This window comes from Meleagris gallopavo, chromosome 3 (genome assembly GCF_000146605.3).
Source record: "Meleagris gallopavo isolate NT-WF06-2002-E0010 breed Aviagen turkey brand Nicholas breeding stock chromosome 3, Turkey_5.1, whole genome shotgun sequence".
Taxonomy (NCBI): Eukaryota; Metazoa; Chordata; class Aves; order Galliformes; family Phasianidae; genus Meleagris; species Meleagris gallopavo.
Genome location: NC_015013.2, coordinates 54,785,082 through 54,797,838, shown reverse-complemented (window position 1 = coordinate 54,797,838; position 12,757 = coordinate 54,785,082). Strand labels below are relative to the sequence as shown.

Here is a 12,757-nt window from a genome sequence, read left to right as displayed (position 1 = left end):
TGCTTTTTGGTCATCTTTACTGCTATGGCAGGATTATATTTAAGGCCTCTGTTTTAATATCATGTTTAACTTGTACCAAGTGCTCTCTGGAGCCAAATGTCAGTGGCTTGAGAAAAGGATTGACACGATGAAAGGCAAGATGCCAAACCTCAAATTATAATTAGAGAAAAGAGATTTCAGTGGAAAATGATTTTATTCACTAGATATTAACACTGATACTATAGATTTTACATCTAAACCCTGACCGATTTTTATATGACCCTGAATGGTAATGTCTTGGAACAGCAATTTAGCATCACAAGAATTTGGTAATTTGTATTACAGTGCAGCGGTCAAAGAGCAGGGACTGCTTCCACTAGGTGCCATGTAAATGAGAAATAGGAATTCCCAGCTCAGAGAGGCTGTTTATTCAGTTTCAAAATACTGGGTGGATGGCATCCAGAAACAAAAGGAAATATAGCAGATTTTGCATAGTACAGTCTGAAAAAGACCAGGCTTTGTATGACAGCTGCTGGAATATTTAGCTACTGAGCTGCTAAACCCCTTTTATGCCTCTCTTTTCATATTCTTCCTTCAGTCTTTTTAACTTCTTTTACTTTTTCTACTAAAAATGTTTATATAATATCACATTTCATAATCACTTGGTGTATTTGAAGGAAATGTTAAAACCCTGACATGAAGAACAACCTACCCAATCTACAGAAAGGAATAACTTTCTATAAATGGGACAGAAGAGCATTAGGAGGAAGAGAGAGGGGAGAACACAGTGACCTACAGCTTCTTATCAGAGAAAGAAACCATTGTGCTATCACAGCTTTTTGTTCCCCACCTCCTCCACTTCAATTGCCTTCTTTTCAGTTAGTGATAGTGCATAAAAAAAAGTTATGATAAATTAAGAATTAAGAAGCCATTTTAACTCTAGCACTTTGAAGACTGACCAAAGCATTACAGCATAAGTCTAGTCCAGCTGAAATCAGCTGTCAGCTGTATCCCAGGAAGACCAAACTTGTATTAAGCCAAGCCCTGATTGAAACATGGCTCCAGGCAGTTTGTGAAGAAATTTTCTTTTATTTTAATTAGTACTTCCAGCCTTAATCTATCTTGATTTAAGAAAAGGCAAGAGGCAAAATGCTGAATAATTCATTGGTGAGTGTTCATGTGTCCTTGAACTTGTGAAACAGAATTGCTTAAATTCTGTACAGGTGTTTAGCAAGGTATATCTGCTTAGAAGCTGGATAGTTAAGACATAAACCAGTTAAAAACAAATATGATATCTGACCGAAAAAATCTTTGTTCAGGTAATGATTTTCAGACATTGAATTTTAAAACTGAAAATGAGATTCTTCTTCACTGCCAGGAGTACAGGGCACTTAAAAAAAATAATTGCTAATATGGGGTAGCTATTCAGTGCCAGTGGTCTCACAAACAAAATGCTTAGAGCTATTGTTGCAGTGTCATCCAACAGGACAGTATGTGATTCAGATCCTGGATGGGATTAGCACAAGGCAGAAGGCTCCCTACCATCAGCCCCGGTAGCTAAACGGTTCAACTCATTCCTTCTGAGAAGCACTTGTATTTCTGTCTGAGCATCTATATTTATTTCAAATACGCTGTAACTTTTTTTTTTTCTTTGATGACTCACAACTTAGGTCACATGAGAAATATTTGATGAATGGAACTCTTGAACTTCATTGTAAGGCACAGATTTCCTAAAACATGTGAGGATTAAAAAAGTCAAAGCTAGTCATGGGAAGAGCTCATATAGAACACAGATCACATGCCTTCCACGTCTCCGTGCCCTTTCCTCAGAGAGCGTCTCTGCTGGACTTAAGATTCTCGTGCATATTTTGGCCAGACTAATTTTGAAATAACCCTCTTAATAAAATCAGCTGTTGTTATGGTAACTTCTTCCAAACTTTTTAAATAGTAATTATCCATGATCATGAGTGGCGAGGTGTGTTTGCTTAATTTCCTAAAACTTGTTAGAAAAACTGAGCAACGACAAATAAACAACAACAACAACCAAACCTAACAAAATATTTCTATGGACATCTGTACAAAAGGAAACTTTTACAGTACCTAGCAGATGCATATGGAACTTCATAATATTAACCTAACAGCTTCAGTTACAGATTGAAAATCCAAATGCAGTCAAGGAACACAACATATTTATTAGAGATAAACTCTGTTTTTCCAAAATAAGAACATTGCAAGTGAGTGTGAAAAACTATTTCAAATAAGTGCTTTCAGCTAAAGTCAGTGGTGTCACTGAAAGCAGCCTTGGTTAAGAAGGAAGTCAAAGGAGAGGTCACAATCTTTACCTGTAATAAAAATGGTGGTTTAATGTTCCTTTACTGCTTTTCCTGGCAAAAAACAAACAACAAAAAAACCAACACAACTTCTTTCTTGCCTACAGATACTCTCATTTATTTATTTAAATATTTTAAATACATGATTTGATTTTACTCAGATTCTCTCTGTGACTCGAAGTGCCAGAAGAACAACGGCTAAGAACCACCACATGATTTGTCTCTGAGATTCTTAAGAGCAGCCTTGCAAACTGAACTTACGTTCACAATGCGACTATTTTTAATATTGATGTTGCATTTATCTTATTACAGTGTAGATTCTATTTTATACTGCATATTCAAGGCCAATTGATGAAGCATGCAAAATAATCTGGATTTCCAAACAGTAGCACAAATTCTCATTAAGAACAAAACAATAGCATTGTCTCCACTTCTCCTGAAAGCAATCTGTCAATTTTTCGAGTTTCTCTGGCTTTCTCCTTAAGTATATAAGTCTATTCTGAGGGCCATTTATTCCCTTATTACCATTGAGTATTTCATAGAATCACAGAATGGTCAGGGTTGGAAGGGACCTCAAGGACCATGAATCTCCAACCCCCTGCCACAGGCAGGGCACCAACCTCTACATTTAATACTAGACCAGGCTGCCCAGGGCCCCATCCAGCCTGGCCTTGAACACCTCCAGGGACGGGGCATCCACAACCTCTCTGGGCAGCCTGTTCCAGCACCTCACCACTCTCATAGTAAATGTCCCCATATTTGGGAATGTAGTTGTTTGTTTCTCTTCCTAACTTTCCTGTTCCTTTTCAAAGGCAAAGTTTTCTAGGTTTGTTTTGAGTTTTATAAAATAAACCCTTCAAATGGAGAAAAGCGTGTCTCTCCTTGCAGTCTTTTCTATTTCCTTCTGCAGCTTTTATGTAAATCAAGCTATAAAATCCTACTAGAAAAGCTGGATTCTCTAGTGGCTGCTGTCCATACTTGCGCTTGTCATTTTGTATTTGACCAACCTGCTGCTGCTAGAAACTTCTCTTAATTAAAAACCTGATCTAGTGAATTCTTAGATTGAAACTTAAATTAATGGTGTATTCAGGCATTTGAATTTTAGAAAACTGTCTCCCTCTGTTTATTTTTATAGGAAGGAAAGATAGCATTGAAACAATGAGTAAAATGTGTCTATTAAACCTACACCACTACAAAGGTATGACGAGAATCTTAAATATTTTTTTTGCAACTTGTATGTATTTCAGTGACAGGTGTGTTCCACTTGAATCTGATGAGTTTTTGACCAGAATTCACGTGCTGTTAATGGTGATAGAAAACTTAAGCAAAAAAATATTATCAGAGCTCTGTTCCCTTTATTTCTCTTCTGTTTATTCAAGGCCCTTTGAAAAAAATGTCTCAGTAAGACCATATAAATAACTTACCCAGTAGCAAAGTCCTGCCAGGTTCCATCTGCAGCCTTTTTAAAGACTTTAACAGCTACATTAGCTGCAGGACTTCCTCTGACTGCATCCAGCACTTTCACCATGAGAGGGCATTTGGAATCAACAGAGCCATGGGAGACCTGGGGGAAAGCAGGAGAGGTTGTAAAGGAGCTGTTCACTAGCCCTGCAAAAACTGTCTTTCAAAGAATAGATGGATTCTTATTGCAGAATTAATGCTGACTTGGAAGGAATTTCTTTGCCAGACGGTGTACAAAGCCAGTCCCCAACCTTCTGTTTTGTCCCCCATACTTTCTTACAGAAGAGTATCTTCAATGTTTATACAGATCACTTTATTTTACACACATACATATGCACAATATATAATAACTATTCAGAGCTGCATATAATCCTGGAAAAAATGTTATAGAAGAGATACTTTTTTAACGAGATTGCAAATAATAAAGTAGTGAGTTAATACAAGTGCAGGCAGAGTATGTTAGCCTAGGCAGCCAACAACAAATACCTACAATGTCATTAAGGATGAGAGGATGTTGTTTCCTTAAACTTTACTACACTGTAATACATTCTTAGTCATGCTTTAAAAATATTTAAATTTCTTTTGAGAAGCACTTGTTTGGTGAAGAAGCTGTCTCTGTTCTGAAGATATAGGATACGAGTCACAAGCTGACAGAAAAAGAAAAATAAAAGTTCACATCTTCTATATACCAGACCCTTTTGTAGTATCCTAAAATAGATAAATGGTGAAAGAAAAGCTGTGCAAAAAAGTGCTAGTAAAATAACACTTCAGGACTGTCTAATGGTTGCATAATTTCATGGTTGAAGAAGATGCTAGTCATCTAGAAAATACTGGACATAATTCTTGTAATGACTGAGTTTGAATTAAAAAAAAACTCACCAGTGGTGCAGCTTCAGAGAGAAATACCAGTCCAGCTAAGAAAACAAGAAGAGTAGAGTGAAAGGCCATTCTGCCTGCTTTTAGTGAGTCGTGGTGCCAACAGCTAGGAGCTGATGAGATTTGGGATTTTATACCCAACCCTACAAGAAAACAGGCTGCTTATTGGGTGCCCATATGACTACAAATCTGCTGATTCTGATTATTTGCTTAGTAAACAGTCCAATCCTAGAGACAGTCCATGAATAATGCTGCCATTGCAGTCAATGGAAGAACTGCAGGATCACTAGAGTAAAGAGAATAAGTAACGGACACAAACATGACCCTTGCCTGGGGAGATTAAACTTGTAAAAAGCCCTCCACAAAATAATGTAAGCAACCTTTCCTTGCCTCGAAATCCAGCCAGTTCTAGATGTTCCCTTGCTCTCAGGTTGTGCATGATAGTGCCCCAGTGTTTTCTCTGTATGTGCTTTGTGTTTCTTTTTTTTAATGCTTTCCAAGGACTAGCTCCCAAATATAGACGTGGATTCAACATGAGTGATGGAGTTTGCTTGCTGCCTAGCTCAGGCAGCATTAATGGTCCAAGCATGGAGACAGATTCCCATGTCTGATCCTGCTTGTTTAAAAGGAGCATTGTTCCTTTTTGAAACTTAACCTAGATGTCTCCAAGGATTCATCATGCCTAATTTTCAGGCAGATGCTGAAGCTTCCTGTTTGTCACTGGGGAGAGACCTAGAATGACCTGTCCTTCTGGGAAGATAGAGATTTAAGAAAAGTGAGAGGAGTCCTCTCTTTCCTCATGGCACACCAGAATAAGCAAAGCCAAATGGCAGAGATCAGTAGCTTAAATTAAAATCTAATGGTCAAACTCTTACCATCCTGGCAGAGATATTGTTATACTCTACAATGTACGTTTTGATAAGAGTAGTTTCAGGGGTGAATTTGGCCTCAGTGTAAATTGGAAAGGAGATTGCTGTTGGAATAATATGCATAGGATAACTGTTTTTTTTTTTTTTTTTTCCCCAGCTACATTACATAAAGCTTGTCTGTACTGCCTGTGTTCGTTGAATGACAAAAAAAGTTTTCCTTTGGCATTTCCTTATTCCCATATCCTAAAAAACTCTGACTTTATATTTCTGCTCTTCAGAGGTGATAAGCCTAATTCTCATTTCAAAGTATTCTAACAAAAAACATTTTTGCCTCCTAACTTCGGTCGGATTATGATGAAGAGAGAGTGAGTTTATGGACAGTATTCTCCAGTGGTTTTCATGATTTCAGATGACTTTATGTAGTCTGTTCTCTCTAAGCAAAGTTGTTTTTTGGAAAAAAGAAAATCTATATTACAGTAATCTCCCAAACTGAAATCAAAGTGCCCTTTGGACTTACAGCAAAGCAAGCAGATACGTAGATAGCATTCTATGTTCAATTTCCATGCATAGAAGTTAGTGCAAGGTGACCAGCAGTAACAAATCATGCTGCAGCCTAGTGCTTGTGAGTTCTCTTCAGGTACTGGAGAGGTAGATACTGCTGTTAGATCAGTGCATCAGTTCTTTATCTGCTTACTTCGTTTTCTGTGGTTTGCAAGTATTTCTCTGAAGCAGTAAAATTTTGTACATCAGGACAATAAATGATCTGTGTTTTAGCTGAAATAGACTGTCCTCTCATTTGCTATCTGCTTTTCTGCAAGGGAAAAATGTCAAGGAGCTAATGAGCCTAATTGAACCTAGAATTCCCTCTTATGGGAGAATGACTTTAAAAAAATAATCATTTTTACTAGGTTTTACTGCAAGATAGGAGTTTCTGAAAAAACAAGTCTAAAAGGACAGTATATTTCATCTGTCTGTATAATCTATTTTAGTTTCCCCTTATAAAATGACCTTTTGGTAGCTGGCTTTTGAAGCAGATGAAATAAGCATAGAAAATTCCAAACATGATTTTTACTTTATTTTTTCTCCTCCTTCCACTACAGGTTTTTTTTTTTTTTGGACTCTTCCCATCCCATCCATAATTTAAATATGGATTCTTTGACTATTAGCAGGGCCACCATTCTGAAAGGAAAATAAACTGTGTGTTTGTGATCCTCTTTGAAAAGGTAAGCACCTTTAATATTCCTCCAATCTGGAAGGTCACTGAACATCTAGAACTCACACAAAATTCTATTAAAACCCCATTTGAACTTAATTTAAAATTAATATAGACTAGTGAAACGAATGTTAGTCAGACCTTCCTCCTTTCCTTGTCAACCTCAACATATTAACACAAATATTGCAAGTGAAATAGTTTTGGTAAAACACATGGGAATTTCTGGGAATGCGGAATATATATATATTGAAGTATTAGACTGAAAAAAAAACAACAAACAACACATCTGTTGGAGTGAGAAGAAATGAAGACACCAAAAAAACAGATAGAGGCTCCTACTTGGCTGGATTTAAAAGGAGAAGGGAGGGGCAGTTCTTAAAGGACATGGCTGCAAAACTGCTGTCATCCAGGTTGCCTGCATGTTTGAACTGGCAGAGATTTTGACATCTGCATCCAATTGAGCTCTAATATTTTATAGAATAATGGGAGTCTGAAGTTTATAAGCAGAATATTATCAGCTTATAAGGGAAATGAAAAGAAGCTGAGCATTGAGGAGCATGCAGGACTAAGAGCAAACAGACTTCTGAAGCAGTAGGGAAGAGCAATAAACTGGTGGGCAATACCCAGAGCCTCTGCTAGCAGTGTATGAGCCACAAGAAAAGGGGAGCAACACAGAACCTTAGGCATGAGGCAGCAGCATAAAAGCCCTACTGCAGGGAGAGAGTAAATGCAATCACTGAAGACACCTCAAAAGAAAGACACTTAGAAATCCTGGTGTGGAAGAAAAAGTAGGGTTATGTAGCTAACATGGAAACAGAAAGAGGCTATTTGGAACTGAAGGGCACTCAGAACCAGAGTAAGGAAGAAACGTACAGAGTGATTAGAAAGCTGAAGGAGAGAAAGGCAGAGTCCCTGGTGTACACAGTAACCATGATCCTATGGAAACCAAGAGTTATGAGACACCCCCAGCTGTGGAAAAAAATAGATAATCCTCAAATATGTAAATACTCTAAAGCTTATCTGAATTCCAAATCAATTGAAGCTCATCTCTGAAGAATTAGAATTAATGCCTATTTTTATAGAAAGCATGTTCCCTGCTTGGAAGCTTTACAGCGTTCAGGTCAAGAACAAACATGTCCCACTAATACTTTTGTTTATGTCAAGGCTTTTTCCAACTGCTTTGCAGTATACCTTTCTCTCTCTTCTGCATAGTCTCATGCAGTTGTTTATTTTACACAGATAATCTCTTTACTCTCTGCTCCATTCTCTTCTGTTTGATTTTATTTAGTAATCCAACTGTTTCTACATGGCATAACATTCAGACAGGCTGGTGCTGCTGACTTTGAGCATAAAGTACTGTAAGCTACTCATTTGATATTGGGAGTTAAGAGGCTGATGGTAATCATTTTCCTAGCAGTTTTTCTAAAAAAAGTAATGTTTTCTGAGCTCAAAAAAAAAAAATATGTTCTATAGTATAGAGATTTCACCATGGCACTTTTTCCTGCCCCCACTTTTCTGGAGTTACTTTCCATTAGTACTTAAGAGGAGAAGACCTAAGATTTACCTCTTGACTAAGTTTGCCTGAACATTCTGAACTAGAGTCAAGAACTATTACCAAGGCCGCTATTCTAAAAGGAAATAGACTCTGTATGCTTGTGATTCTCTGTGAACAGGTTTTACTTCAGGCATCTGCCACTGAGTTGCTGTGGCTGAGCTCCGGCACATTAGGGTGCTGCTGAGGTCAATGAGAGATTTTCCGTTGATTTTGCTATTTGCTAATGATGCACTATTTTTCCACTCTGCAGAGCCAGGAATAGTACTTTTCTGATTAAAAAATGTGCTCAGAGATATTCACACATGAGCCTGAGTTTTCAAAGAATTGCTTTAAAAATAGCGTGAGTTCAGATGCGCTTGGTGAGTGCATGTTTGTCAGTCTGCTGTACATTTTGATTTTGTATAGGGAATGTGTCTATGTTTAGAGTTTTAATGATCATCCTCCAATTACCTTGTTCCTAACATTGGGTCATTAAGTGGAAAGTAAGGAAATATTACTGCTCTGAAATACAAAAATAAGAAAATCATCCTTACCTTGTACACTACATGAAACACAATTATTCTGTTAGCAAATGACTTGGATGACAGATGGGTTGGGTTAAGTTTCAGGTAAAAAAAATCCCAGTTTTTGATCATATCAAGGTTACATCCCAGGCTGCTCCTTAGACATAGCCCAATGTCTAAAAAACTGAAACATCTAAGTAAATGATGGTTGCTCTGGGGCATTTGTGATTTCTGATATCTTCTCATCGGAGCAAGCTTTCACTCCGAAGTGTTTCAGCTCCAAAGGTGGCTGGGCATTGATCAGTGCTACTTTGTTAGTTTCCTCTAAAACAAGTTTCTGTTCTTCAACTTCAGTATGTATTTATGTTTACATACTAATCCATCAGTCTAGACAAGTAATTGCAAAAATAAATCCCACCTCAATTTACACACAAGACTAACTTAATTCTTGCACCAATCCTGGTGTCTTAGCCTCCTGTACTGCTGAAAAATGCTTTGAACTTGCCTTGAGTTCGATGTTTTTTAAAGCTCAGTTCCTTTGTTAGCAAAATGGTGAAAGTTGTTCATTTATTTTTGTCCCCTCCTTAGTAAGAGGTACACAAGAAATCCACAACATGAAGCAACGAAGCAAGTGTTTTTAATAGCATAAAAAGCAGTAACAGGGAATATGAGTTTCACAGTGCCTTTGCAGGGCTAAATTTTTAAGGGAATCTCCACAAATTATGGATCAGTGATGACAACGAAAATCTTCCCCATACCTACTACGATCATTAGAAAGATTCTGTAGAGTTAAATTATAATCTTTTCTTAGCTTACCTATATATTTACTGAAGGTCCTGTGTCAGCTATTACAGCTATGTACTTTGTTCTGCATCTTGCTGTTTAAGATTGTAAAATGCTGAGTCTAAGGTTTTATTCCCAGACACTTCATTCTGGTACCTGAATACAAATAGGTGTGTGGAAATGCCTGTTTTTCCAGCATGCAGGTCCACCTGGGTAGGCTCTTCAAAAGCTTCTTCAAATTTGCACAGAGCCAAACTAGCCATTGGTCAATGCTTAGTTGTCCTGCAGCGTCATTTAAATTACTCAGTTTTCTTCTTTAGTGGAAATCAATATAGAGATCATCACATGGACTTGTCTGGATGGAGCTTTGAGGTGAAATGTACCTGCAATGCCTACCATTGCAATGCTGTACTGCGTGTCCTGGGCTGCCGAGTCCCTTTAATCCTCCTGTAGACCTGCCCAGTTTGTCTCACAAACTGGGTGACTGTTTCTTTTATGGCTTCACTATTTTAGTGCTGCAGAACCAGCAACAGCATGATGTGCAAGCAGAAGTAAAGAAAAAGAGTTGATAGCTGTTGGAGGTCTGTCGCTGCTCCTAGATCAGCTCACCTGAGTGAAAAGCTGTCTCTACCTGCAGCAAACATGAAAGCTAACTCTTTGAGTAAGATGGGAAATATGAGGTGAGGGAATACTGCAAAAATAATGAGTAGCTTTTGGATTCATAGAATCATAGAGTCACCAGGATTAGAGAAGATCTACAAGGTCATCCAGCCCAATCGTCTACCTGTCACCAATAGTTCTCACTAAACCATGTCACTCAACACAATGTCTAAATGTTCCTCAAACGCCTCCAGGGTTGGTGACTCCATCACCGCCCTGGGCAGCCCATTCAAGTGCCCAAATTGCCAGTAAACTGTGATAGTTTTATACAAAGCAGAACAAAAGTCATTTGTACCTACTTTGAAATGTTGTAGGTTACATGAGTTAGCATAGCTTGATACACTGTAAGGGAAAATACAGTGTGTGTATGCCTTCATATAGAATCATAGAAACATAAAATTGCTTAGATTGGAACAGACCCCAAGGATCATCAAATTCTAATCCCCTGCCACAGGTAGGGCCACCAACTTCCAGATCTGGTACTAGACTAGACTGCCCAAGGCCCCATCCAACCTGGTTTTGAACACTTCCAGGGATGGAGAATCCACAGCCTGTTCCAGCTCCTTACCACTCTCCCTAGATAACTTCCCCCTGACATCCAATCTAAAGCTTCCCTTCTTGAGCTTAAAACCATTCCCACTTGTCCTATCACTATCAACATACGTAAACACAATTTCTTTTCCCTTGGACATTCTGTATGAAGTGCTATATATTCCACATCAGTGCAAACACAGATTGCCACTTTAAATGAACCAACAGATACTACATGTTCATATTTTCAGTCTGGTGCTTATAACCCCTTTACCTACTGCCAGCCAAGTTGGGAGACCAAGTTCTAATCGAGTAGCACACACATGTGCAAGTTTGTAGGGTGTAAGCTTGTCAGTAGTTCAGCGTAACCCTTGCTAAGGACAAGCCATCTCTAAACTGCATTCAGAACACTTCCTGTAGCACATAAATAAAGTACACAGCTGCTGAGGCTTCAATTTATTTATAGGTATGGCTGTTGCACCACCATACAATCAATGAATATACAGATGATATAGTATATTTGAGAGCTTAGCTTATGTTATTATTATACTAGAGCAGAAAAGGACACTCACCCTATTCTGGGGTCCAGAGGAGTGGATCTCCAGAAGAGATCCTTCCCCACTGGCAGTCAGCTCTTAAATGGGCCTAGGAGAGGTGGAGCCAGGCTCCACCCCTTCCTGCAGCACAGGTGATTTGCCTTCACCTGTGCTCTGGTGGCTGACTCATTGCTCGCCTCAGGTGATTAATCAGAGGTTCAGGCTGTGATTCACAGTCCTATACACACCACTGCTCTAAATTCACAATCACAGCAATTACAAGTCTGAAATGCATTTGGGTTATGTATTTCATTTCTGATCTGTGCCTGTGCCTGTTCTTCCTGGGGAGTGTATGCCTTCTTTTTCTTGGTCTGCACAGTGTTCGGTACAGCCACATACCATTGCTGAGAAAAAGTTCCATTTTACTCTACATCCAAGGATTTTTTATCAGTAAGAATAATGAAGCAGAGGCATGCTCTATGTTCAGAATGAAAGCAAACAGAACTGAAGCCACCTTTCACCTTCGACTCCCAGAGCATCATGAAGGATGTAATGCCCAGGGTGCAAAACAATAGCAGACAGTTAGATGTCTGCTAGAGATATGAAATGATGACCTGTGCCCAAGTCAGAGAGGTAGACAGTTTTAGTTCAAGGCTCCAACATCTTGCTTAAGAAAAGTGAGTCCTCATAGTGATTTTAAGTATTGTGTATAAAACCACAGTGCAAGTAGAGTGATCTGCAGCACTGGGTGAGCATGGGGCTATCTTGGGGTTATTATTACCATTGACTGACCTCTCATGGGACATGGAGGTCTCTAGTAATTTTCTCTGAAGGCTCATTTTTCTTGCTTGCAGCAATTTGAGGTAGAAGCAGAGCTGTTCAAAGGTCTCTTGATGTTAAATGTTGTTCCCTGAATGCTATATGTCAGTGACCTCAGTATAACCCCACAAGTCTTTCGTATTCAGAAAATTAGTTGAAACACTTTTTGTTTGACTCTAAAATCTATAAATTCTGTAATGTAGATTGTATTGTAGATCCTACCAGTGAAACATGCCAAGGTTTTGTTTGTTTTGCTTAAACAAAACAAGGGACATTTTTTTTCCTTCAGAAATTGAGTTTGTTCTTTTAAAATATATGAAGAACTCAGTGTCACTTTAGTAAAGTCATCCAAGAAGACCTGGAAGTCCTTCTCGTTCAGACTGTGGTTGTTGTACTGTCCCCTTTAGCAACACAGACAAGACTATAGGTCATGGATCACTCTTGCTCTGGACATCTCCAGTGTTCCTGCAGAGCCCAAAGGCAACTGGTGGGTGCTACTCACCATGTACATCCCTTTGCTGATACACAATGAAGTACACAGCACTCCATGTTTTTCCTGAAGCTCCATCACAAGCACATAACATCACAGCCACAGGAAACTAGCTTAGGGAATTATGTGCTGGTAAACTAAATTAATTTAAT

General features: G+C 38.6%; 1 protein-coding gene and 1 long non-coding RNA gene across 2 annotated transcripts in view; both read right to left on the bottom strand.

Annotated features, from left to right (window-relative positions):
- DSG2 (desmoglein 2) overlaps positions 1 to 12,757 on the bottom strand; it is a gene marked incomplete at its 5' end in the record, with an annotated part of 48,234 nt that overhangs the window by 5,860 nt on the left and 29,617 nt on the right.
- Positions 3,770 to 4,777, bottom strand: LOC104910329. Its single transcript, XR_792969.3, has 2 exons — positions 4,650 to 4,777; positions 3,770 to 3,873 (listed from the first exon to the last, which is right to left on the bottom strand). It is a non-coding gene; the product is annotated as an uncharacterized LOC104910329 (long non-coding RNA).